This window comes from Diplotaxodon limnothrissa, linkage group LG16 (genome assembly GCF_057381915.1).
Source record: "Diplotaxodon limnothrissa isolate DT_005_m linkage group LG16, D_limnothrissa_male_GT1.1, whole genome shotgun sequence".
Lineage (NCBI taxonomy): Eukaryota > Metazoa > Chordata > Actinopteri > Cichliformes > Cichlidae > Diplotaxodon > Diplotaxodon limnothrissa.
The window spans coordinates 34,943,352-34,971,141 of record NC_140611.1 but is presented as its reverse complement, the minus strand read 5'-3'; the positions used below and the strand labels follow the sequence as shown (position 1 = coordinate 34,971,141).

The 27,790-nt window shown below is 40.7% G+C and overlaps 1 protein-coding gene across 3 annotated transcripts in view; it reads left to right on the top strand.

Moving 5' to 3' along the window:
* The window catches only part of gulp1a (GULP PTB domain containing engulfment adaptor 1a), a 97,703-nt gene that overhangs the window by 17,197 nt on the left and 52,716 nt on the right, over positions 1-27,790 (top strand). Inside the window, exon 2 of one of the 3 annotated variants that reach the window (XM_085374412.1) lies at positions 27,484-27,569. The exons of the other annotated variants lie outside the window; for them this stretch is intronic. The gene's annotated coding sequence lies outside the window, so the exon portion shown is untranslated. The remainder of the gene's footprint in view (positions 1-27,483; positions 27,570-27,790) is intronic. 3 annotated transcript variants of the gene reach the window in all.

Genomic DNA, 27,790 nt, shown 5'->3' with positions numbered 1-27,790 from the left:
TCTGAATATATAAAACATAGTTTTGGTAATTGGTATAGATTATACAATCATATTACACATGAGTAAAGTTGCAAATATAAGAATCTCTTGGAAATAAGATCACCTAGTTTGATAAAATGTACAATGAAAGAAATATCAGGCCTTTAAAAAAACACAAGTTGTTTTCAGTGTTGCTCATGATGGTATTTTCAGAGAAATAAAATTCCAAATACTACAACTGCAGGTCAATGAATCATTTGTACCATGCTTTGTTGATGTATTGCTATACAGTACTGCTATAAAAATTCCATTTATCTTGTTGTTTCTTTTCCCATCATTGTCTTTTTTTCTTTATCTAGCCCACCAGCTTGGATGGTGGTTGCTTAAAAATCCTTTTGGCAGTACTGTAAGGAAATCTAGTAGGCAGTGAGGAAATCTAGTATGTAATTGCAGCTCTAACAGCAGTTCGGGTTAGCTCTTTGTGCAGGAGCCCAGATACAGACCTGGAGGGTGACTCTGTTGAGGCAAGCTTAGCTGGGTAGAGTCTCAGTAGTCCTCTTCCACAGCAGCTAAGATCATTCTCGAGGAAGGAAGAACATTTTTAGCTGAATTGCAGTTAAAGCTGTTTTTGCTCAATAATTACTTTTCCTTTGTTTGATTCTGATCTGACAGTTTGTCTTTGTAAAAGGAGACTATGTTGCTCACTGTGAGTCTTTTTCTTAAACACTATCCTGTCACATCATTCTTCCAGGTTGGCCTCTTTTGTGTGTAAAATGGGCTCACTGAATAGCAGCTGAAATTACCATTTAGAGACCAAATTGTCCAAACTTTGTGAATGCTCAGAAGCATAGACCCTCAGTAAAAGCAAAATTTCTATCAATGCTCTTTCATTGGATTGCTTGAGGTTGCGCAGGTGTCTGTAATGATGTGACGGGTGAGCGCACTTGTTGTCACATAATGCTTAATCTGAATTTCATTTCATTCACCTGTCCCACGTACATTGCTTGACAATCACGAATCTAAACATCTAAAGTGTGTTTAACCACAGATAAACCAACATGCACTGGCAGTTGGCAGTTGGAGTTAGGTTACATTTTGTTTTGCCAAAGCACTTATTTTAGCTTAATGTTTATAGAGTAACTCACAGGAGCAGCGTGGCAGGTTATAAAGTTTTAAAACTGGGTCAGAAATGCCTGACTTCACATTTATTTTCTGTTTGCTGCCCTTACACACTCACCAGCATAACTGTATGTTGGCTAAAGTACCTTTAAAACGGACACTGGTGCAGTCAAGTGTGGGGCTGACTGAGTCACATATGAGAGAGGCTTTGTCATGTGATCATAAGGTTATTTCATATTTCTTTCACTGTCTTGGGATTGAACCAGACTTAAAAAAAAAGACTGCTTAGAAAGTGGTTGTCAATGAGGGAAACATGGTCGGATCTTTAATGTACGAATAACACCAGTGGCAAGTCGTAAGGAACCTGGAAATCTTATGTTTTTAAATCATAGATAATGACCAAAGGTCAGTTCATTTCTTGTTACCATAACACGTTACACCTTTCAAGCTGCTTTAAAATCTGTGCAGCATAAGAATGCTATTTGAATGAGGGAAAAACTCCCATGAGAAGGATTAAGTAAAAAGAATAGGTATCTTGTTGGTACGGAACGCAATCGTAGATTTAATATAGACAAAAAAATACACCTCCACCTCATGAAGAAATATGATGGGGAGGTTATGCACCAACTTCCAGGTGTAACCAGCATTGCACCATCATGAAGACCTGGAAACAAACCACAGGAGACGACACTCACACCATGCACACACACAGGAGATGAAAACAAGGTCAACATGACAACATGATACATGGAAGGAAGAATATAAGATATGAGCTGAATCTCTTGGAGGATGAATATCTTATATCATCTGGAATAAGACAGAGAGCGAAGGAATGTTTAAGCCAGTCGTCCAGCACATTAAGATGTAATGTTAAATATAAAATATGTGAATCATGTACCTTTTAAAAAAAGTTTGGTGGAAACCCACCATTCTGCAGCTGTGATGCATCTTTTCCCATCTTTCTAAAAATATTAGATGTTACATGATTTTGAGCTTTATTTGCTTAGTTAGCAGTTAGAAATATTAGTAGCTAATGTCAGCTACGATCGTGGCTCAAGAGTTGGCAGTTTGTCTTGTAATCGGAAGGTTCGAGCCCCAGCTCGGACAGTCTCGGTCGTTGTGTCCTTGGGCAAGACACTTCACCTGTTGCCTACTGGTGGTGGTCAGAGGGCCCGGTGGCGCCAGTGTCCGGCAGCCTCGCCTTTGTCAGTGCGCCCCAGGGTGGCTGTGGCTACAATGTAGCTTGCCATGATCTGTGTGTGAATGGGTGGATGACTGAATGTAGTGTAAAGTGCTTTGGGGTCCTTAGGGACTAAGCAAAGCGCTATACAAATACAGGCCATTTACCATTTACTATACCCATGCTATACACCCAGACATGGAAAGCCATGACATGAAGCTTCCGGTACAGTTTGTGTTAATGACAGAGGAACTTTGCAATGTGACTTTTATGCATTACACACATCAGGACTTGGTGAACCCACTCTGTAACTTTCCATATTGCAAAAACGATCAACTAGATATTAGATAAGATCATTAGATCAATATTTTTTTTAGATATTCTATGATCAGTGTAAAGCTCAGATTGACCCATTCTTTCACAGAGGTGTGTAAAAGGTCCTTGGTTTTATACACCTCTGGCAACAGGACTGAAACCAGCTGATATCAAAGATTAAGAGGTGTGGTGCAACACTTTTATACATATAGTGCTTGTGTTAGCAAGCTACTGTAGTTAGCTGTGGCATGTGTGCACAGAAAAAAACATTACACTAAACATTACAGCTTTCTGAATGCTCTGTATTTCACTATAACTCAACTTGTACTGATGATGATGATGCCTCACATTTTATTGCCTTTATGCACTTTTGTTTTCATCAGTTTCATTTGTTTTTACAGCTTATAAGACTGACTTTCTGTGTTCCTTATACTGTTCACATGGGGTTTTCCCATTCAGCCAGCTTTTTTTAAACACTTCTCTGCTTTAAGGTCACGAGGTGGCTAGAGCCTCTTCCAGCTGCCATAGGGCAAGAAGAGGGGTATACACCGGACAGGCTGCCAGTACATCACAGGGCCACAGGACAGAGAAAGAGAGGAGTCACACCACAGCCAGTATAGAAACACCAAATACCCTAAAAAGCTTGTTGTGATCAGCAGGAACCAATATGGCGGCAGGGAGACAGAAAAGCCTGATAGATTTGAAGTGATAGTTGACTAGAGGTTATTGTGAGTGCTAATGAGTGTTTAAAACATTGATTTAATTGTTTGAATAAATAAATAATATCTGGGAGCATTTCAAAATTGCTGAAGAGTGGCAACACTTGCATCTAGAAGGATTTTAATGTGAACTACTTTTGATTCAACTGTGCTTTCAGACTCCTTTGGGTTGTGCTTTCTAGAAATGGGGAAAAAAAATGCATAGTAGCAAATGGAGCTCTTACAGCTCTGTTTTATAATGGACTGCCATTTACCAGAAATAGTCTGTCCTTTTAATCAATTTAAAAAGCCAAGCTGCTGCTTTGAAGTTTCCCTCCTCACAGGGAAACATTAGAAGTCAGATGTTTTAAACACTTAGCTGTGGTCTTTAGTCACACTGGTGTGACCAAAGAATGCCTCTACATGGGGAATATAAAATATAAGGGAATATCCTTGCTCTGCAGCCCTGCTCTAAGAGCAGATACTTGACATTTGCATTGGCATATGTTTAGAGAACACTGTGACAGTTTGAGAGCCATTGTAGCCTATAATAAGATGTGGGAATGCCCTGTAGCCTGATGTTTGTCTTCAGTGGCAGTTTCTTAAAATGACTCTGCAGCATACCCCGTACAGATTTGTACTAATGCATCTTCTCCTGCCTTCCCACCAACATACAATGGCTGCTCAGACCCAAACTGACACACAGCAAATGTCCTTTATCCTTATCTTGACCTTTAATATGTTGTCCTAAGTTTGTCATTCCTGTCAGCTGACCAGGGTCACCCTCTTGCCTCCCAGGTTTCTATCTGCTGCCACGCTTTGCTGTCTCACCCCTCATTGTGTCCCCTCATCTGTCACAGTGCTCTTGCTGTCAAGAGAAACAGGCAATGATGGATGCTAATCACTTTGTCCGTGTACCCATCCAAGTCACTGCCTAGTCAACAGGCGCAGCCCAGCCTTCCTCCTTACAGCCTATGTATAAATGAGCTATTCTGTCTCCCCGCATTTCTACCATTGTCTCTGCTAGTAATGTATCTGCACTCGTTAAGGCCGACTCCACACAGATACAGTTGTCATTGCACTTGACAGAAAAGAAACAAACACGTTAAAATATGCAGAACCAAGAAGTAGGATATGTTCATTTCTAATGTATGTAAATTATAACATAAAATAATTGCTTTGTGATGTAAAACACAGAGTGAATGTCTGCTTGGCTCTGATGTGCTCAGCTATTCACAAAGTGCAGAATATCAGATGTTTCACAGAGTCACAGACAGTCAAAAATATCCAATATTGATCTCGTTGTGGCTTCAAACCATTAATATACTTAGAAAAACATGACATGCTGGCTACAGTAGGAGAGGTCTCCTGATAAAACTACCTCAGAATAACCACTTTGATCTTGGCAGGGCTCATGTTGTGTTTGTTTGCACAGATGGCTTTGTTGCTTGGAATAATGGCTTGAAATATATCTGGTTGGACTGATTAAAATTCATGTTGTACAAATGTAAGAATTGATTCCTTCCCAATCTGAATTCATAAAACCTTTCTGCAATGCATGAACACAAACTGAAATATTTAAATTCAGTGATGATGCTGTACTTTAATATATCTAGGGAAAAACACAAAATTCTGACACAAAACACACAAGTTTTTCTTTTATTTTTCCTCAGAGTGCTTCTCTGAAGTGCTTTTTAAATTTTTCTATTTTCAGTAATGAGCTGTTAAATTAGTTTGTAAGGAAACATTTCAATCACTTAAATATTGATGAAAATCACTCACATTGCAGTATTTTAAGGAAAACATTGACCTTCTAACAATGAGCGATTGCTTTGTTGCTCCAGAAAGTATAATGTGATGAATTTCTTGAATTATAAAACTAAAAAATGTTTACAGAGAGTGGTCTTGGGTAGGGCTGGGCTATATCATACCATTTTTGGGAAATACGGTACACTTAAAATCAATCATTTGATATTTCTGAAAATCGACAGTACCCCTTATTAGGGCTGTTCTACATAACGATATATATCGGATGACGATATAAAAACATCTATCGTTTCATTTTACGCAATCGTTTGTTTCGTGGTGTCGCAAAATAAACTGTTTACGGCAATATTTTCTCATCGTTTTGATGGTCACTGTAGTGGCTATATTCATTTATTAAAGTTCTCTCTTTCTCTTATATTTAATAAAACCACACAACAGACGGACAAGCGGCTGTTTTTATGTGTTGTCGTTAGCAACAACGACGGTAAAACCATCGCATGTCCGCTTGTTTATTTTCCACATAAACCTTTCACAATAAAGCTCAAGATCCTGTTGAGACTTTTCAAAGTAAACGGAATCATGTGAAAAAGTATGCAGAGTATTTACGGATGAGAAGCAAAAAGAAGCCGTCAGGTGCTAAAAAATAAACCTTAGACTCAAACGTTAGAACAGGCTTTCCCCCGTAGCATGCCGTGTAGTTTCATGCATCGGTTAAAACATTCGACTCCAGGTACACGATGCCCAGCTGGAAACACTTCAGCAGCCCAAGATTCACAGAATTTACAGAAAATGTTACATTTTTGTGATTTATATTGTTATCGGATGATAGATGTTTTATATCGGGATATGAGATTTTAGTCATATCGCACAGCCCTACCCCTTATAATCCCGTGTGCTTTATGTATGATTTCTGGTTGTGTTTACTGACCTCGAAACGATTTTATGTACACGGCGCTCGAAAAGCTGTCAGATGTTTCAGTACAACTTTGCTAAGCTACGAACCTGCACTGCTTGATGGATTGTCGGAGCTTTACGGCTATCGTAGGCAGGAGCCTCGCGGAGTGATACGTACTGTGCTTCAACATAATATTACCGTATTGTGTGTGTATAACCTGCACTGTTAATTTTTTATATAACTTTAATGCACATAAAAAACAGCTGCTTGTTTAAGTGAAAATACATTGCTGTTTTTTTTTTCCCACTAATAAAGTTGAGGAGTTGTAAAGTATTTTGTCTAGTGTCAATTATATCAGAATCAGAATGGGTTTATTGCCAGATGTTGAGGTTTACAACATTAGGAATTTGCTGCGGTGCTTCAGTGCAAACAATAAGAATTAAAGTGCTATGTAGAAAGAAAGATATGTGCATGAGATATACATGAGATATATACATGAGAATAAGAATTAAGAGTGCTACGTAGAAAGATATATACATGAGTGCAGGTGGTGATCAGTGCCAGACATGAAATGATGCAGTGACACAGCGTAGGGTCATGTGTTAGTGGCGGGGACAGTCATGTGGTTATTGTTCATGTGACCAACAGCAGAGGGGAAGAAACTGTTCTTGTGGCGAGAGGTTCTGGTGCGAATGGACCGGAGCCTCCTGCCTGAGGGGAGCAGGTCAAACAGACTGTGTCCAGGGTGAGAAGGGTCAGCTGAGATCCGGGCTGCACGCCGCAGTGTCCTGGAGGTGTACAGGTCCTGCAGAGATGGGAGTCTGCAGCCAATCACCTTCTCAGCAGAGCGCACAACACGCTGCAGTCTCTGTTTGTCCCTGATAGTGGCTCCAGCGTACCACACGGTGATGGAGGAGGTGAGGATGGACTCGATGATTGCAGTGTAGAATTGCATCATCGTCCGTGTTGGCAGGTTGTCGTCAGTTATATCATTATTGCAAATTTTCAAATGTATATCGTGATAAATATTTTTGGTCATATCGCCCTGCTCTAGTCCTGGGTTCAATTGCACCATCAGGCTGGGGGTCTTTCTGGGTTTTTTTTTTTTTTTTTTGTATATTGCTATTACAGCCCATATATCTTGACAAGCAGAGGTCATTCTTTTGAGTTTTTTCTCTCTTGGAAGATGCTGTCCCTGGACTGTGACACTGCTACCTTGTATTCTGTCTTCATTAGCCAGTAGGCTGGGCAGTCTGGACCTCTGATCATAACTGCATTGACCAGCCAAGTTTATGTAAGCCTGATACTGTTTTTAAAGCTTTGCAAATAATTAGTGGGCACCATCTCAACAAATCCTCAAGGCAGATTATATTTTAAGCCTCAAATGACGAGTAAAGAATCTGGATTGTTGCAGGAATGTTTTTGAGATAAAGCAGTGCACCATAGAAGCTAGTATGTAGACTGCTCTATGCTTTCGGGAAAAGTTCAGTGACATGCTGACTCGTAAGTGTCTCTTGTCTGGAAATGCAGACCTTTTTTATGGGAGAAGTAAGGGAAATGCATTTCAAATGACTTCTGACATTGTGCGGTGCAACTTTATACCAAAACAGAAACAAGTTGTTGCTTTTGTTGTGGAGTGTGCTGCGATGACAGTGATTGATAAGCACATTTAAATGGCTGTTCACCTGAAAATCCCAGTGGGGAGGTTTCATTTTGTACAAGTGCACACAGTACGTCTGTTCTTGACAGGCTGTAGAAAGGTTATCTGGAGTGTGACAAATGCTGTACTTCATAAAGAATTAATGTAATGGGTCCAGTGTTAGTTGGCCCAGCCACAGATATGCTTCATGCATGAGCTGCCATATAGATAGGCGAGATAACAGTTTGGTGAAGCATAATAACTTGTTAAGATGTGAACAAACCATTTTCACTTCACTTTGGATGAGGTGCTTTTGAGGGTGTGTTATTCAGTGCTATAGGGAGTTTAAGGTCAGTGTAAGAAGGAAGGAATCCTGAACCCTGATTTGAAGCACTAAATCAAGATGAACTAGAAGAAGTCAGAAGATGTGTTTCGCTTGCTTAGTTACCCTCAAGGCCATTTCCTGTCAAAGCTGCTCTGTACACTGACAAAGAAGGATAGCCCCTTGGCAGATTGTTTTGGCCAGTGGCCCATACATGCATTGAACTTTGAAGTCAGTAGTAGATCTGTCTTACTTTGTCTGAGTGAAATCTACTCTAGTGAAGTTTGGTTCATGACTGTAGGATACAGGGATGGGCAGAAATATACAAATTCCATCCATCCATCCATCCATCCATCCATCCATCCATCCATCCATCCATCCATCCATTTCTCATTGGATGAGATGTACAAATACTAGACCTATGAACACTATAGCCACTATACCAATCAAATTTTAGAACTATAGTATGGCAACTTGGAATAGAGAGACCATGCAAACTCCAATTAAAATAGTTATGTTTGCAGTTTTGGTGCCTTTTAGAGCAGCAGTCCCCAACCTTATTTGCACCACAGACCGGTTTAACGTCAGACAATACTTTCACAGACCAGGCCTTTAAGGTGTCATGGATAAATACAACACTATAAAATACGACCAAGATAAAAACTGTGGTGTTTTGTAAATATAATAATAAACACGAATTCAGTGTAATTGTTTAACTTTATTAGCAGTGTCCTCCTGAAATGCACCAACGACACTGAGAGTAGCATCCTCCTCTCTGCCCCTTAATGCTCTCTGGTCGCTATGCTAATGCCTAAACATTTCTTTCAAAATAACCAGTACCTGAGACGGTACCTGTACCTGCGGCAGTCCCCAACCCCATGGCCACGGACCAGTACCTAATCCCTATAATTACAGCCATTACTCAAACACTATTATTCAGTTATTATGAAGACACATTTTTTTCATTTAACAACATTTATTTATTTATTTTTTAATTCAAACTGGTGCACACGTATGCTATGTTAGCTAATTTCCCTCAGAGCGCTAACATATCAGTAGAGTGACCGCATTTAGCTATAGAGCTGACGCAATCTCCTGTTTCCCTGTTGTGGCTGTCAAATAATACCCCAGGTTTGATTCATGCACTGAGTTTCTGCACTTAACTTTTACAATCTCTCTATGTTCTATCAGCGCCTCTATTAGAGTAATGAGAGCTCAGCAGCGGTGGCACTGGGTCAAGCAAGGCGGGGAGTGAGGGTGGGGTAGTTTCAGGAAGAAGAAAACTGGATGTGTGAAGCAAAACCGCGGACGTTTGTTTGGCTGCTTCGCTCTCTTGTTTCATGATCATTATAACCCTCGCTGGAGAAGCTGTGGATGAGGAAGATGTGACAAAGTGCAGAATGAAACGGAAAGTCTAAAAATAAACGCAGTTTCACAAGGAGAAGTGTGTCATTTTTTCCATCATGCCTCCCAGTCACATAATATGACAAGTGCAAAGCCAAGGAAAAATTAAGTCGAGAAAATTGCACATTTCAGGCAAAGCATCCTATTAGAAACATGTCTGCTAATGACTTCTCATTAGCCTTAACTGTCCACCAGATGGAGAGATGATGGTAATGTGCCAGTGCAAGATATAACATTTGTAAATAATTCACTACACGATGTATTTTCCTTTTACACATATTTAGAAAAGACCTATTTCATATTGATTATTTTTTTAATTGAAATTATCACATTAAAAGGTGATATTAGAGCTATAACTCCCCATTTTCTGTTTATCATTCAGCATGTGAGCAACTGCAAGGACATTCTTGTGCAAAGGTGACTTTAAGAATAAAGTCTCTAAAGTGTCCTGCTTGTCTACTCTAACTCTTCTTTCATGCTGTGTCACTATTAAAATCCTTGTCCTCGCAGTACGTGCTTAAATACAAGAGTGTTATTATCTAAGCTTAAAGTCTTCATCTGTCCCTCAAGCACTCAACTTGTCTCCATGTTTTACTATATTAGAGGGGCTCAGTTTAAAGAATACTCCTGCTGCCCTGTCTTTAGAGTGTCACACTTGACAATGTTTTGTGCAGTGGACAATAAAGATAATGAAAACAGATGATTTGCTGTCACAGTGGATCCAACCTATCGTCTAACGCGTTCTCGTCAAATTCAAAATCAAGCTGTGATGTTTACAAAGGTCAGCAGACTGAAAAAGGTCGCTTTTCCCAGAATAGATTCAGAGTAAAAGCCACTGCTGAGTTTAACCTCACGCTGAACCAGTAATGTGAGCGTGCTAAAAATGCAGCTTAGCCTCTCTGTGACTCTGTGCAGATTCGACTCACTGAAGAATATCTTCACTTCTCTGACAAGTTTATAGCTCTGAATTGAGCCATTAGAAGACCTGTCTGACTCTTTAAATGAGTATCACATTTTCACAGCACAATACTGTAACTGTGAAGACTATGTTTTAATGGAGCGCAGCTCTGTTTCTCTGTAACTTTAAGTCGTTTTTTTTATTTATTAAAAGCAATAATTCGGAAATCCTTTAGAGAAACAAATATATAACTTCTCACAGAGTTTGCAGAGGAGAGCTGCAAAGGATTGTCGACATGAGAGGATTTTTGGGGTGTTAGTAACACAGTCAGGAAACAAGGATGGAGAGAGAGGAACCCCTGTTGTGCTCGATTGACAACTGGGCCCCGGGAGACATGTGGGAGAAAAAGATTTTGACTTAAAAAGGCAGTCTAACAGCAGCCTTGAATGAACCATTTTTCAGTCCATTTAGTACAAAATGATGTGTTAACTTACAGGCAGCAGTTTGTATTTGACCAAAAGCAGGAAAGCAAAACTTTTGCTTTGCTAATACGCTCTGTTGGCTTCTTAGGGAATGCATATTCACAGAAAAGCAAAGAAAACAGCCTGGATTTGGCTTTTCTTGTGCTTATTTTAAAAAACCTCAATTAAAAAACAAACAAACAGCTACTACTTGCAAATTCAGATGTCTTGGATCAAAAAAAAGAGAAATGTAATATTCAGTCTTGCTTTTAGCATGATGAATGGCACATAATGACTTTAATATACAAGTATACCTAATCAGTGGAGCGTACCAGCAAACAGAAATATATAAAACTAAACGCAGCTTCACCAGCTTCTCCAGCTTCTCTCAAACCCCCAAAACAGTCCTGCAGCACAAGATTAAAGAGGTTTGACTCATTTCTGAAAAGCCTGACAGTACCAGTGTGGAGCCAAGCCTTTTTAGACAATAAGTCAAATTTTGTAATCAATTCTATAATTCCTGGGAAGTCAGTGAGTCCAATTTTTGTGTCCTCAGATGGAAGATTTTCCCCTTTCATTCTGGCCATGGCAAACTGAATTAATTAGAGTGGTCTGACAGGCTATGAATGCATGTCCTCGAAGCCATAACAACCAGAATTGTCTCAGCGTGATTTCAACAATACTCCTGTTACTGTAGAAGTAGCTTTGCGGCGAGTGGGAGAGCAACTCTGTGTCTGTTTTTATGAATGAAGCAACATGCCAGTGTCAGGGTTATGATTTCCGTGGATTAACTGGACTGTTCTGTGCTTGCCTTAATGCAAGGCCTCTTTTTCTGGGAAGATATGATACGGAGAGAGAGATCATTTTTCTAACAGCTATCAATAAGGACACTGTACCGCACTTGGACTTTCTGAAAAACAAGGCATAAAGACTCTGACTCATTTGGAACTCTGACGACAGTCTTTCAATCACAGATGAACTGTTGTTCAGCGTTTGCTGTATACAGCCTTGTTTGGTTGAGCCTCAAGCTTAGTCTCTGTGTGTTTCCAGCCCTTGGATGAATTAAGGGAAACCAGTCAAAAATCTTACTCTTGACTGGTTTGCACTTATTAGAGTATGAGCTGTCACTGGATGAGCACTGTAACATCGAGGTCTAAAGCAATTGGCTGAGTGTTTAGATGTTGTACACCTGTCATTTAAGGAGGCAATAAATTGAGACATTCTGTTTATTCAAGCTCAGCCTTTATAATCAACATATAAAATGTATACTGTTTAGTGGAACAATTATAACTACAAAGCAGCCATAAGCAAACTGTGAGATTAATAATCAAGAGAAAGTGCATTTAAAGTGATTTAGTACTTGATGTCACTACTGTACATAGTCCAAGCAAACCGTTAGACCACTGAAAGGCACTGAAAAGTAAACATTGAGCAAAGATTAAAAAAAGAAACCAATAAAAGTAAAAGTACTATATAAATTCTTGGGGGTAACAAATTCTTGGGGGTAACTGTGACCGAGGACCTGTCCTGGGGCAACCATATCACCTCAGTTGCACGGAAGGCCCAACAGCGCCTCTACTACCTGAGGAGACTGCGGAGCGCACACATTCCCAGATCTCTGATGTTGAACTTCTACAACTGTGCCATCAGCAGCGTTCTGACGTATGGATTTCTAGTGTGGTTCCCCAGCTGCACCAAGGCCGATCAGCAAGCACTCCAGCGGGTGGTGAAAGAAGCTGGCAGAATTATTGGAACAAGTCTGCCAGAGATCAGTAATATCTTCCCCACTCGCTGTCTGAGGAGGGTGCACAGTATCCTGCGGGACCAACATCACCCTGCGCGCCACCTTTTCCATCTGCTGCCCTCAGGGAGAAGGTACAGGTCTATACAGGCCAGAACATCCAGACTGGCCAACAGCCTGTATCCACAGGCTGTGAGGCTCCTGAACTCTCTGCCCCCCTCTCACGGACAATAACCATATCCAACTTCTTAATAGCAATGAACTGGTCTGCATTGGTGCATCATATCTTTATTCTCTTCCCCCTCCTGCCCCCCCCCCCTCTTTCTTAAATAGATAACTATCATATCTGATATCATATCTCACAGTACAATAATATTGAATGGGTTGCATTGTTGTATTTTGTCATGTTTCTCAGGTCTTTGTCTGAATTTCTACGAACATTATTGCTAAGGATTGTCTTATTGCATTGGAGTCACACTGGGTTAAATATGTACACTTGGGTTTTAAGGGGTATTTATTATTTTCTTCTTTTTTTTGGGTTGTATGGAAGCCCCAAACGCAATTTCATTGTTCTTGACAATGACAATAAATAAATAAATACTAATACTAAATACTAAAATAGTGATATACAGTTGGGGAAACAGTTGTTTGATCCCCTGCTGAATTTGTATGTTTGCTGAGTTCCAAAGAAATGAAATAACTTTTATATACGTAGTGTGTTTTAAGGGATTTTAATGGTTAATATTCTGTCTCTCTACATTAAAATGAAACTACCATAAAAACTAGATTCTGTGAGTAAATGTATTAATTCAGCAGGAGACCAAATAATTATTTCCCCCACCCTAAATATATTCTATTTTTCTGAGGGTACAGTGTTTAAGTTTCCTTAAGTGCACCAAAGGAAACACAAAGTTTAATTTGGATTTGAAAATGGCTGCAGTTATGGAAGGCGTTTCCACTGGTGTGTTTTTAGAAAGTGCTGTCCATCTCATATCTATTTCCTACTTCCAACATGCAGAAAAAGAACTTACCAGTCCAACAAGACAGCCTTGTTCACATAGGAGGGATTAAGCCTATTATAGTAAAAATAAGTGGACAGATGTCCCACCTCCCACCTTATGACAGCTGTGATTGAGTCTGGTGTCGATTAACTCATTCTGGGTTTTTTGTATAACTGTCTCACCTGTGTCTCTTCTGTTCTGCAGTATACGGAGTATTTCACTGACAAACACAAACACCCAGCGGTTTAGCAAAAAATGTTGAGGACAGGACATAAACAGGCAATTCTGCAGACACACAATTTCACTAAGCTCTCATTTGAAATCAGTCCACAGACTGGCAGAAACACAGTCTTTGTTTTCTCACAGCCACTCCTTTCTTACAAGTTCATTTTAAAGAGCGTCAGTCTAAACAAATGTCTGTGTTCCAAGTGTCAGTTAAACTGTACACAACATGGTATGAAATTACAGTGAAGTAGATTCAATTTATTATGAATCTAATCATAAGGATAACATCAGTTTAATGCAAAGCTGGGAAACAAGTGGCATCCACCTGTCATTGATCCCTGAGGTCATCATCTTTTGGTATACTAAAATTTACCAGTTACTATTTTATTTCTGCTTTTTTTTTTTTTTAATTAGATTTTAACTTATGGATCTTATAATTTTACTATGCTACTGGTGCATTTCTTTTTGTTGACAAAGTGAATATTTTTAATAGTCACTTGCTATATCTTGTGTACATCTTATGGTCATAGAGCCATCAGCCCGATTAGATATTAACAGTCACATAGCAACAACTCAGTGCATTTAGTCATGTATACATGGTCAAGACAATCTGCTGAAGTTCAAACTAAGCATCAGAATGAGGAAGAAAGGTTATTTGAGTCATAGTTGTTGGTGCCAGACGGACTTATCGGAGTATCTCAGAAACTGCTGATCTGCTGGGATTTTTCCCACAAAATCATCTCTAGGCTGGTCAAAAAAAAAAAAAAAAATCCAGTGAGTGTCAGTTCTCTGGGTGAAAATGCCTTGTTGTCAGAGGTCAGAAGAGAATATCAGACTGCTTCATCCTGATAGGAAGGCAACAGTAACTCATACAACCACTCATAACATGTAAGGCATGCAGAGGAGCATCTCTCATTGCACACATTGAACCTACAAGCAAATGAACTACAACAGAAGAAAATCAATCCGAGTGCCATTCCTGTCAGCTAAGAACAGCAAAGCAGAGCTCACACGGGAGCACAATAATTGGACAACAGACTGGAAAAACGTTGCCTAAGGAGTCTTGATTTCTGCTATGACATCTGGGTGTTATGGCCAGAATTTGGCATAAACAACATGGAAACAATGATTTATCCTGCCTTGTATCAACAGTTCAGACTGGTGGTGGACCAAAATCTCTGAGAAATGTTTTCAGACCTTGTTGAATGTGTTCAGTTTCAAGAGAAAAACAGGACTGAACTGGGTACGAGCAAAGTTAGTTAATAAAGTTTAGTGGTTCTGAATCTCTGTGGTAGTTTATACTTTTTGAATTGCATTGTACTTCCAACTTAAATGAAATGAACCATTTAAATATTATTTTGCTTGCTTGCTCAGTGGAAAAGATAAGGTTACATACATTATTATGTTGTGGTTTTGTGCTGTATAAATAAATAAACAACTTTTTAATGAAGAAGATGTTATGAAGGTAAAATTATAAATGTTTTGTGCGACTGTTATTAAAAATGTTGTTGAAATGTACATTTAAGTTATAATTACAGGTATTTTCTTCACATTGAAGATAAAGATACTCAATTACCCAGGTGTCAGGCTACCCCCACTGACACGTGCTTTACCATTCTTGTACCATTCTTGTTATTCACTTACAAAAAGCACATTTAAGTGCAGACTGTTTCTCACACCAGGATGATTTTTGCAGAAAGCATTGTCTTTTGATTTGACTTGCACAGGTGCTTCTGTGAGTATCAACACAGTGACAATGGTAGAACAGATCTGTTCAGCTTTGAGTTTAATGCTCAGCCAGGGGTATTTGTTGTCTGTCAAAAGGCTGAAACCACATGAGGAAAACAGTAGAATTCACTTCCACACTTAGAGGTAAAACAGTTTATTGTACTTGGGTAGGCTGGCTCAGCAGAAGCAGAGATGTGCTTCTATATTTATTCCAAATCAGGGAGGTGTTCTGGTAATGTTTTATCAATAATACAAATCCCCTTGTTGCTCTCTATGTCAGCCAACAGTCTCGCTCTGTGCACACTGAGGGGAAGGCTGATTAAGGTTTCTTTGCACGTGTGGAAATACAGTTCAGCCTAGCTTGTCTGAGGTTGACAAGGAATATCAGTTAGTGCCTTAACTAGGTCAGGTTGTGCATTAAAGCTGCTGTAGGTTCTTACCGAAAGGGATGCAGCTTTTTCTGCAGCAAAGTGTGTGTGTGTGTGTGTGTGTGTGTGTGTGTGTGTGTGTGTGTTTTGCTGGTAGATCTTGTGGGATTCAGTATAATATAATGATAAAAAAAACAATTCCCATCTCTTAAGTACTTCTCCACTTTCAAATGACTTATTCAGACCTTGTTTTATTCATTATATGCTAAACTCAATTTTCCCCTCCCAGTGGTATTTACACACTGAACATTTTTGCCATCTTTCTGCCAATAATTTACTGGACGATTCAACTCAAACAAATACAAAATCAACACAAACTGCTGTAAACACCATGACGTGAAATAGATGCTAATCAGCATAAAGCTTGAGCTGTGTTTCTAAGGAGAGATTGCAAAGCAGGATTTACATCTGCCGTTATGTGCGTATACTCCCATGAATACCTGGGTGCATCCATGTTTAATCTTCATGTGCACATGAATCCATCTAACACTTGCTTCTTCTGGGTCACAGTTGGAGTTGTGATCTCTGTTGTGGTGAAAAATGGTTCTAATTCTTGTATTTCCCATGTACTTTCCTTGCTCATCGTCTTCTTACAGGTGTTCTTACAGCAGATCATCCGCTTCCACTGCACTGCACTGAACTTGCTCATATGTATCCCAAATCTTGGGAACGGGATTTAATTGTGCATTTGCTAGCTGTTTTTAAACACCGTGGCATTAACTAAAACTTTCACCATCTGGGGGCAGCATTTCACCAGGGACTGTGTGAGGTATTTTATTTTTAATTGTTTTGTTTTTTATTTATTTAACACTTATTTCTTTCAAGCTCCACCCCCATTTCTTCAAAAGAATTTCCTTCCCCATACCACCCACGATGTGTTGTTAGTTGACTTGCTACAGTATCTTGTGGTAGAAAGTGGTACTACATGAAAGTGTGGCTCGGCCCTGTTGTAACTTTAATGTGTATATCTTCAACCAAATACACTGATGTTTGGACATGAGTGGTTATTTCAGAGTAGTTTAAAATAATTATCTTTAAGGTCCTTTTTTCTACTTATTAATAATAATGGCTGTTCAAAAGAAGAATAACATGCAATAACATATTTCACGATGGGCAATATCGCCTCAAAATGAGATAAAGAAAATTTGCAGTACTGAAATTTCATGATGTAGAAAAAAGGAAAAAGCTGAATGTTTTATTGATGCTCGGAGTTCGCAGGCAGCAGCGTTTATTTTTTTTTTTTATTTATTTATTTTTTCTAAATGACATCAGAAACAGCAGTATGCGACATTACGTGATGGCAGAGCTTCAGTTCATCCTTTGTCATTTTTTTTTTATTTTTATTTTTTTTATAATAAATAGGACAGGGGGAATGAATGAGAGAAAGAGGGGGAGAGATAGAAAGAAAACCAAAGGGGAGAAGAGACGGTGAGAAGGGGGGGGAAGAGAGAGAAAAAAAAAAAGAACTCCTGGGTCACCTGCATGGAGAAAAAAAAACAAACAAAAAAAACAAACAGAGGAGACAGCAAACAACAAAGAGCAACATAATAATAGAGAAAACAAAGCACCATCACAATAAACTAGCTAGTCATAGATATCAATATTTACTAAATAATAAACGATATTGTGCAGCACGCAAGATAGACAGCGCACAGTGTGCTTTGAGGCAGCAGCCAAGAAAGCTTTAGTCCGCGTCTGTGAATACCCATGTGTGCATACCTGTGTGGATCAGCATGCTTGCATTCCAAAGGTTTCTCCATGTAATGATCTGCTAGGGAGTGTGGGGGGGCCACAGCCCCGTCCTCCAGGGTGTGAAGCGGGTATGGAGGAGATCAAAACTCCAGACATCCAGAGGCCCCCAGAACACAAGAGACCATGGAAGACCAACAGAGGGGCAGCCGCGCCACTGTTCCAGTAAGAGCTGAGGAGAGTCCCAGATGAGGGCTCGCCCAGCAGCCGCGGAGCAGAAGTCAGGGGGAGTTGCAGTGACGCGCCCGTGAGCTCCGCCGGCCCCCAGCTGTGCCTGAGTGACCGAGCCCCAGGCCGAGAGGCCGGGGGCACCCCACCTCCAAAGGGGCCCGAGCGAGCCCCAGGCCCCAGGCCCCGACAAGCGGCCGCCAAGGAGTGAGCCGGTGTGTACCCGGACGCCCACCCCCAGACACAAAGAACCACCAACACACCGACACCTGAGGGAGTCCGCCACCGGCAGGGGAAGTGGTGGTGGGTGGAGATAGGCATCCAAACCTTGGAGGGCCTGAGGTGTCCCCAGAGAGGTGGCGTCTGATACCCAACCTGACATATAGACACAGACATACAGGCACACACAGACACAAACATCCATTCCCACCCTCATGCTCTCATATGCACTCACTCCACACTCAACCAACGTGGAGACAGACATAAAGAGACGCTGTACACACAATCACACTCCCCAAGCGTACTCTACAAACCGGGTCTAGGTACCCTTGCCCCTGGAGGGGGGAATTGCACCCAGACCCAGGTGGTGTTACCCTTTTCCCTGCGGTGGGGAGAGGCAGACCACCCCGACTCCGCAGCAGCAGGGAGGCCCCACACCCCAGACCGCAGTCGGACGGCCAACTCCTCCTACTAGCCCTCCCGCTCCAGCAGGCCGCAGAGAATGGGGGTGGGAGAAGACTCCAAACCTCCCTCCACCCGCTCATTGTAGTGTTGATGCATATGTGTTCTAAGGTGCAATTAAAACCCAGGAGGGCATGGAGCTACCTGCCAAGGAGCAGCAGGTAAGCGCATAGTCCCTCCTGCTAGCCCTCAATGACTAAGTGTATTTAAAATTGAGAGGTGGGCAACGACGTCAGGGGTGAGGTATACACCCTGATGGTGATTTGGACTCCGTGATTGTGCCCACCCCCAAGATCCTATATGTATGTGTAATGAGAGTGTGAATAATGTGAATGTCTAAGTTGTGGGATAAAATTGAGGCAGAGGCAGCCAGAAGGGGACAGGGGGGGGGTAGCCTCCTCTGCACCCTGGTGACATACCCCCACTCCAAGGCCCTGCATGTGTGGGTGGTTGTGGAGGAGCGGGAAGAGGGAGGCAGCTGGAGATGGGGAGGGAAGGAAGGGAGGGGCAGGTAACCCCTCCCTGGGGCCAGCTCCCCCGCTGACCCCAGTAGGCACTCCCACCCTCCGCGACCCGCCAGGGAAGGGGGGCCCAGGCCCATCAGACCGGGGCCCAGTGCAGTAGCGCCCCCCGGCTCCACAGAGCCCTGGACAGTCCACCCAACCCCACCACAGAGAAAACTGCACCCACCCCACCATCCACACATCTTCCAGACTACATAAGACGGTAAACGCCCAGGCTGAGATCTTCCTCCACCTCTCCTGTATCTCCCCCTCCTGCAGAGAGAGGCAGCAGCGTTTATGAGTAAATAAAGGGCATTTTCTGTCCTCCTTTTCCAATACGCTTCTGTCACTGGTGACAGTAACTCATTTAAAGTGGGATTTATATTGATACAAGGAGCCAGCACCAGCAGCAATATTGTGCAACATTAGTGACATCGCATTATATCCAGTGACACAACATAAGTCAGTGTACGCACAAAAAGTGCCTAGGTAGTGTTGACTCTGGGAATTTTAAGCAACAGTACAATGATCCTACTACTATTAAACAGTTTAACACTAACTTAACCCTTTAACTCTTCAGGAGCCGGCACAACATTGTCACATAATAAAACAGAAACATATTTTCCACCTGGGATGTTTTCTCTTGAGTTAAGCATTTAGCCAGCTTCTTAAAGCCCTGCTTTTCCACCGTGTTACTTCATCAGTAATTTCCACCCACTGTTTGCTCTTCCAGTCATATGGAATCGAGCTTGTGAGTGCTCCAGTAATGCTCAGTGATGTGCATCTTTTGGGTTGGGTTGCCAGCTGCTAGTATCTCCTCCCTCGTAGCCTGGGTGTACTGAATGGTGTGTTTTTGGCTCAAGTGGGGAAGCAAGTTTGTTGTTTTCACCTTTAGCAGGAACAGCTTTCTTGTGTATTGTTGGAGGTTGTTAAAGTAGCTCCCTTTTTAAACAATAGCAGTTTAGATACTATATCGTCATTGCATGCTGACATACGGCTCTCGCTCTCAGACATGCTTGTGCTTGCTTTATTGTTGCATAAACTACAGAAGTAAATGCAACGTGGCTCAGTCAAACAGGGCTCTTTTGAGGTTGAAATGTCCAGCCTCAATCTACCACGCTTAAAGCCATCTGCGCCAGAGAAACAGTATCATGACTGGTCATGCCCTTTGTCCCTAACTTCCAAACAAGCTGGGATTTGCTAAAAAAAATGCTGCTGAGAAAGGCTGATTCTTCTTACAGATTTTCACCAGCTCATTAAATGGCCAGTATCACCAGCTGTTTTCACTCCTGATAAGCATGTGGGAGTGTTTCTGCTTTGAAATGGCATTAGTCTCCATTAGGAAGTATATTCAGTTCAACCTTCAACTGAGCATGTGAGTCTAAGACCCATCTTTCTAATTTCCCTTGCCTGGTTTTTTAACTTGTGGTTTTCCCTACTCTTTACTTTTATTGTTTTTTTATGGTGTTTAGTTTGGCATTGGTTGGGTTTAGTTAAAATAAACTACTTGTTTATGGTTTGAAAGAGCTTAAACTAAACCTTTCATACGTAAATCATTTTACAATAACAATTACAACTGGACTTGTTCACATAATTTTCTTTACATGTCTGCATAATCTGCTTTGCTGTGTTTATCATTGATTGGAATTTATGATAACAGTCTACTGCATCTGTTCATTGGTAACAGACTGAGGGTGCTAGCAATGTGTCTGATTAAAACATTGATAATGGCTGATGGCCAAATTTTTTGAAGCCAATTTTATTGTCTGTTATGCTTTACCTAGAGCATTTGTTTTCATCTCGCCTTTGTAATACCAACAAATAAGGGATATTTCATTTCTAATTACGTGTTTTTCTTCTTCTCCTTGGCTCCAGTGTACAAGTGTATCCAGTACCATCTTTGCAAAAACTGGTGACAAAAATTCTGTCCCAGCCAAAATAAATTGTGACCCACTTTCATATGAATAGTATAAACATGAATGACAGTTCCATTACTGGGATTATCAGTGATCTAATCATCAAAGATATAAAATTAAAACCGTTATTAAGCCATGATCTCTATTACAGCATCCCATAAAGCTTCATATGGTATTCTGTATCAATTTATAGTGGTGTTATTTAAAGCACACATACATAATCTTTTCCCGTTGTCATTTAATGCTGTGGAAACCCTAATGTAGCATGAAAAATGAGCCATTTAAAAAGCCTACAAGTCACAGAGTCCCTGCACTGGCTTTTTTCTCAAACGCTTCCAAGAAAGCTGTCGAAAGCTGTCTGAAGTTTCTGTGTTTGGGTCAGAACACTGCAGGTTTCAAGATGTTAATGCCAGCTTGCACATTCTGTACTAAAACCTTGACATCTTCCCAGCGTACGCAGAGTCCTGCCCCTCAGGAAGTGAGATGGGCTAGAGCCAGTCTGGTGCTATCTGGATATCCTCTCTCTTATCTACCACTTCCAGCATGTTTGGTACTGGATCTGTGCTGCTGCTCACATGATGGTGTTTTGCTATCAGGAAACTTTCGTTATGGAGCCCAGAGGGAGAAAAAGGGTTCGATACGTTTAGAAGAGTTTATTTTTGAAAGAGGATTATTATATGGGTCAGGATGGTAGATGCTACCCCACCATGACCTCAACCATTTAGAAACACACATCCTCCGCAATTACTTTATCCACTTGTTTGTCTGTCTGGTGGTCAACAGCTTCTGGCATATTTTGAAGAAGTTATTGCAAGATTTAATTTGACTTGTTTCATTCCTCCATGGGGCATATCACTCTGACTTGATTAGATGAAATATACCGTGTCAGATTTACTATTGCACTAATTGTAATCCTCTTGTGTGATTATACTCGTATGAATACTTTCTCTTTGTATTCTTTTGGAAGTTTTTTCTTCTCTTAAAAAAGTTGAGCCGGGTTCGTGTCCTGAGCCTCTAAGTCCCTTTGAGTCATGTTTAATATTGGACCATATGAATAAACTTGACTTTACTTGGAATTCCAGATCAAGGGTGTGTTTCATAGTTTGTTTTTGAGTCCACTTTCTGCCTAGCTGTCAAAACTTGCCTAAGAGGATTAATCCAGCAGACCTCGCTCTTTCATAACAAGTCACCCACCCCTGTCCTTGTGACTTCAAGCCTCTCGCTGTCATCATATCTTAATTATGATTTTTGGGTGATTGGCTTTCTCCTAATGAGGAGGAGCAGAATAAATTAATTTCATCAGAATGGTGCCGTGATCCTCTGTCATATTCCTGCACGTGCTTTACCAACATGCTCAGACTGAAGCCTGTCATTGTAGGCTCTTTTTTTTTTTTTTTTTAAACATTTTTTGTGCAGGGTACTGAATTGCCTCCTTGGTAGATATCGCTTTTAATTTAAATAACTGGACTGTTTACAACCTACATTTAAAGTAAATTTGATGGTAACCGTTACAACCTAAACACCTGTTTCCTTAATAAGATTCCACTCTCTGTTTTGTAAAGCCACATTTCTGAAACATAAACTTAGTGCTTGAGGGGATATGGAAATGACAGGCTGTTTGTTATTCCATTCACCACTGTTATTCAGTATAATACACACTGTGGGAAGCCAGAAAGGTGAGAAAGTATTGCTGAAGAAAATCCATTTTGCATTATTTCTCAGCTGGAGAGGGGATAAGTTTAACCTGCCAGTACCACTTTTTGCACATTTTTCATTTTCTTTGTATATAAAACTGATAGCATATACAAACAAAAAATGTACTTTTCTTCAATGCAAAATATTTTCATAATAAATGTAATGATTAAACTTTATAAACCAGAGTAAGCTACAGGATCTCTCGCTTAAATAATCAAAAATGAAGTGCTCTGCTGCTGATAAGAGGTACAGTTAATTAACTGACAGTGAGCTGCTGTGCTCCCACCTTTGCCTGGCATATTTTACCTTGCCAAAAAAAAAAGCAGTTACATCACTTTCTGTTATGTTTATAACTTCAACAGATAAAAGACAATAACCCTTTTCTTTTTTTCACTCATCTCTGTAGTTTCCCTTGTAAATTCTTTGATCCATTGCTCATACCGAGGCTTCTGGTTTTTGGCTGCCTCTGTGCTATGGATAGTTTTATCTTTATCCACTTTGCTTTTGTTAGCTTACTTCAAAAGTCCAAGTTCTGTCAACATGGGTAACAGTTCATCACCTGTAGCTCACATTACCTGTGGTGTACCACAAGGTTGGACTTGAAGCCCTTTTTTATTTTCTATTTATATATACATAGCAGGGCAGCACGGTGGCACGGTGGTTAGCACTGTTGCCGCACAGCAAGAAGGTCCTGAGTTCAATTCCAACATCAGGCGGGGTCTTTCTGTGTGGAGTTTGCATGTTCTCCCCATGTTTGCGTGGGTTCCCTCCGGGTACTCCGGCTTCCTCCCACCGTCCAAAGACATGCAGCTTGAGGGGATAGGTTAATTGGAAAATCCAAATTGCCATTGTGTGAATGGTGTGAATGTGCGAGTGAATGTGAGTGCGAATGGTTGTCTGTCCCTGTGTGTTAGCCCTGCGACAGACTGGCGACCTGTCCAGGGTGTACCCCGCCTCTCGCCCTATGACAGCTGGGATAGGCTCCAGCGCCCCCCGCGACCCTGAAAAGGAGAAGCGGAAGCGAATGGATGGATATACATAGCATACATACGATGCAAAGATATATGTACTGCTGAAACATAATAATACTAAAAGCTTAGCTGCTCTTTTTGACTATATGGTCTCAATAGCTGGACAGTGTAAAATTTCCTCTCACTAAATGTGCCGAAATGAGAAATCTTATCGTTCAATGTTCCAAACTACATTAACTATTTGAAATTTATTTTGTTTTATCGTGTCTATGATATGGCTTCTTTATCTTCTCACATATTTACAAATTAAGGTCAGAAGTCTAGCAAGAAGGTTGCTCTAAACATATTATTAGTGTTGCTCGAGGTCTGACCTCATACAGTACGCTGACTATTGTATCATCTGTGTTGCCAGAAATGCCTCACATGCTGACTTTAAAATTGCAAAACCTGTATTTCCATATCCAGCAGTGTATATATCAACAAAATCTCACAGGGGGAAGTCACCTAGCTCAAATTAATGCAACACCTTCCACAGTCTGTGCCCTTTAAATCTATCTCTGAATGTCATTTCCCCACAAATTCCTCAGGCACTTTTATGATAACTATGCATTACTACAGGCTAACACATAATAGAAAACTTTGGCCCTCATTTATCAAATGTGCAGACAGCACACTTTAATCTCGAGTGTGTCCTTTCTGAAGTGCTAATTTGAACTCTGATATCATGCTGAAAAATGTCACAGTACAGTGAAGGTTTGATAGAATCTCCACTTCTGTGATAAAATGTAAAAACAAGATTCACTTTAGAAGAAACTTGGGATTGCAGATCTTATAAAGGCAAAGCAGACGTGGCGTTCTAGTAAATGGGCTCAGCTGTCATATGGCTTTTGGTTTCTGAGTGCCACACAAGCATATCATTGATTTTTCCCTGGTTTTTTCAACATTGCATTTTTGAGAGTGATTGATCAGTGTGTTTGTTTGCTTTCTTTAAGCCATTAATAAACACTGAAGGCCCACAAATCTCTATAGCTGGGACGGTGCTGTAAATCCAATAGTCTGAATGAATAAAAATAGTTTAAGGTATTGGACATGAGACCAGGCTCATGGTGCTTGATTACACCATGAGCTAAGTCTGCACCTCATTCATCAGGCACGAACTAATGTAATAAAAATATATTTCACCCACTTTTTCAGTTATATCCTTATTGACTGATTGCAGTGTTTGTTCTCATTATTATTAGTATTTTTTACACCCCAGGGGTTGCTTATTGCCGTCCACCTACCAATAAATTACTGTGAAGAGCCTCTGTATGACTTGGATGATTTCAACACAGTGAGAAAAGCAGTCTTAAACGCTTTAGTCTATAAATTGCTTTTCTTAGATTGTTTTAATACACAACATGTAGATGGACAAGGAAGAAATATATACAGTGGGGCAAAAAAGTATTTAGTCAGCCACCGATTGTGCAAGTTCCCCCACCTAAAATGATGACACAGGTCAGTAATTTGCACCAGAGGTACACTTCAACTGTGAGAGACAGAATGTGAAAAAAAAAATCCATGAATTCACATGCTAGGATTTGTAAAGAATTTATTCGTAAATCAGGGTGGAAAATAAGTATTTGGTCAATAACAAAAATACAACTCAATACTTTGTAACATAACCTTTGTTGGCAATAACAGAGGTCAAACGTTTACTATAGGTCTTTACCAGGTTTGCACACACAGTAGCTGGTATTTTGGCCCAGTCCTCCATGCAGATCTTCTCGAGAGCAGTGATGTTTTGGGGCTGTCGCCGAGCAACACGGACTTTCAACTCCCGCCACAGATTTTCTATGGGGTTGAGGTCTGGAGACTGGCTAGGCCACTCCAGGACTTTCAAATGCTTCTTACGGAGCCACTCCTTTGTTGCCCGGGCGGTGTGTTTTGGATCATTGTCATGTTGGAAGACCCAGCCTCGTTTCATCTTCAAAGTTCTCACTGATGGAAGGAGGTTTTGGCTCAAAATCTCACGATACATGGCCCCATTCATTCTGTCCTTAACACGGATCAGTCGTCCTGTCCCCTTGGCAGAAAAACAGCCCCATAGCATGATGTTTCCACCCCCATGCTTCACAGTAGGTATGGTGTTCTTGGGATGCAACTCAGTATTCGTCTTCCTCCAAACACGACGAGTTGAGTTTATACCAAAAAGTTCTACTTTGGTTTCATCTGACCACATGACATTCTCCCAATCCTCTGCTGTATCATCCATGTGCTCTCTGGCAAACTTCAGACGGGCCTGGACATGCACTGGCTTCAGCAGCGGAACACGTCTGGCACTGCGGGATTTGATTCCCTGCCGTTGTAGTGTGTTACTGATGGTGACCTTTGTTACTTTGGTCCCAGCTCTCTGCAGGTCATTCACCAGGTCCCCCCGTGTGGTTCTGGGATCTTTGCTCACCGTTCTCATGATCATTTTGACCCCACGGGATGAGATCTTGCGTGGAGCCCCAAATCAAGGGAGATTATAAGTGGTCTTGTATGTCTTCCATTTTCTGATGATTGCTCCCACAGTTGATTTTTTCACACCAAGCTGCTTGCCTATTGTAGATTCACTCTTCCCAGTCTGGTGCAGGTCTACAATACTTTTCCTGGTGTCCTTCGAAAGCTCCTTGGTCTTGGCCATGGCGGAGTTTGGAGTCTGACTGTTTGAGGCTGTGGACAGGTGTCTTTTATACAGATGATGAGTTCAAACAGGTGCCATTCATACAGGTAACGAGTGGGGGACAGAAAAGCTTCTTACAGAAGACGTTACAGGTCTGTGAGAGCCAGAGATTTTCCTTGTTTGAGGTGACCAAATACTTATTTTCCACCCTGATTTACGAATAAATTCTTTACAAATCCTACCATGTGAATTCATGGATTTTTTTTTCACATTCTGTCTCTCACAGTTGAAGTGTACCTCTGGTCCAAATTACTGACCTCTGTCATTATTTTAAGTGGGGGAACTTGCACAATCGGTGGCTGACTAAATACTTTTTTGCCCCACTGTAGATGTCTGCTTAATGTAATCACTGCAGAGTGCAGACGGGTATCATTCATCTTTAAAGGGTTAGTTTGTTATGAGTGTATTTTTCATCTTTTTTTTCTTACTGGCTGTAAAGTTGGCTAAAAACTCGATACTTTGTTTTCTTTAACTCAGACTGGGATTGTTGTAGAAGGTTTGAAGTTGGAGATTGTGCTACTTGTAAAGACAAAACTTGCATCAGAGTGTATAAAATGGGTTCAGCCATCATACAGCTTTCGTTTTCTGATTGCCAGATCAGTGCAGCATTGATTTTTTTTTTTCTTACTTTTTATTTTTGAGAGTGAGTGATCAATGTGTTTGCCTTCTTTAAACCATTGATAAACACCAAAGACCAACAAATCTCTACAGCTGGGTCGGTGCTGTAAATCCAGTAGTCTGAATGAATAAAAATACTTTATAGCATTGGAAATGAGAAATGAGACAAAATCCAAGGTGCTTGATTGCACTGGAAGCTAAGTCAGCACCTATAATAACTATGCTTGTACAGTCTATGTATGCACTGATTGTATTATTTATATATATATTTTTTCATTTATGACTTTTCCCCTGACTGCTCACAATGGTCTTTTGGACAATCACAGTACATGCATTTTTCTTACTTATCAAGGGTATTGGAAGGATTTGCATTGGATGTGTGCAGCCTAAGTTTAAACTTGTCCTTCTTCCTCCATGGCTTTGTATTGATGTAGACAGCCACTCATGTCAGCCGCTCGTGCATGTGTGTTTTGTTTAATTGAAAGGGTTGCATGCTAAGTTGTCAGCTAGGTAACTTAAAGAATTGAGGATCACCTGGATACGGGGAAAGAGTCTTAGATGCAAAGATATGGACTTCTGCTTGATGTAATCAGAGAGTAGACCTGCAGGAATAATCTTTCATCTCTGAAAGCTTGAGTCTTAAGTGGTTTTTTTCTTATTTCTTTCTATTTACAGATGATGCAGCACTAATGAGCAGCCATCAGCCTTTAGATGAGTGACTCACAACAAAAACACCTGAACATCAATAGTCTACAGTAACAGTAAGAAACATTATCAGCTATCTTCCGAGCTGTCTTTGAAGTTATAATTATGTGTCGTCATGGTTATACAGCATGCTTCAATCCTCTTCCTTTGAGATCCTGCTAATGCACGTGCTTATTGTTCTGAACAGTGAATATCACTGTGACTGTGGGAGACGGTAGATGGCATATGGTAGCAATCACACCTACAGCTCTGACACATAATTCAGCTGTGTTTATTC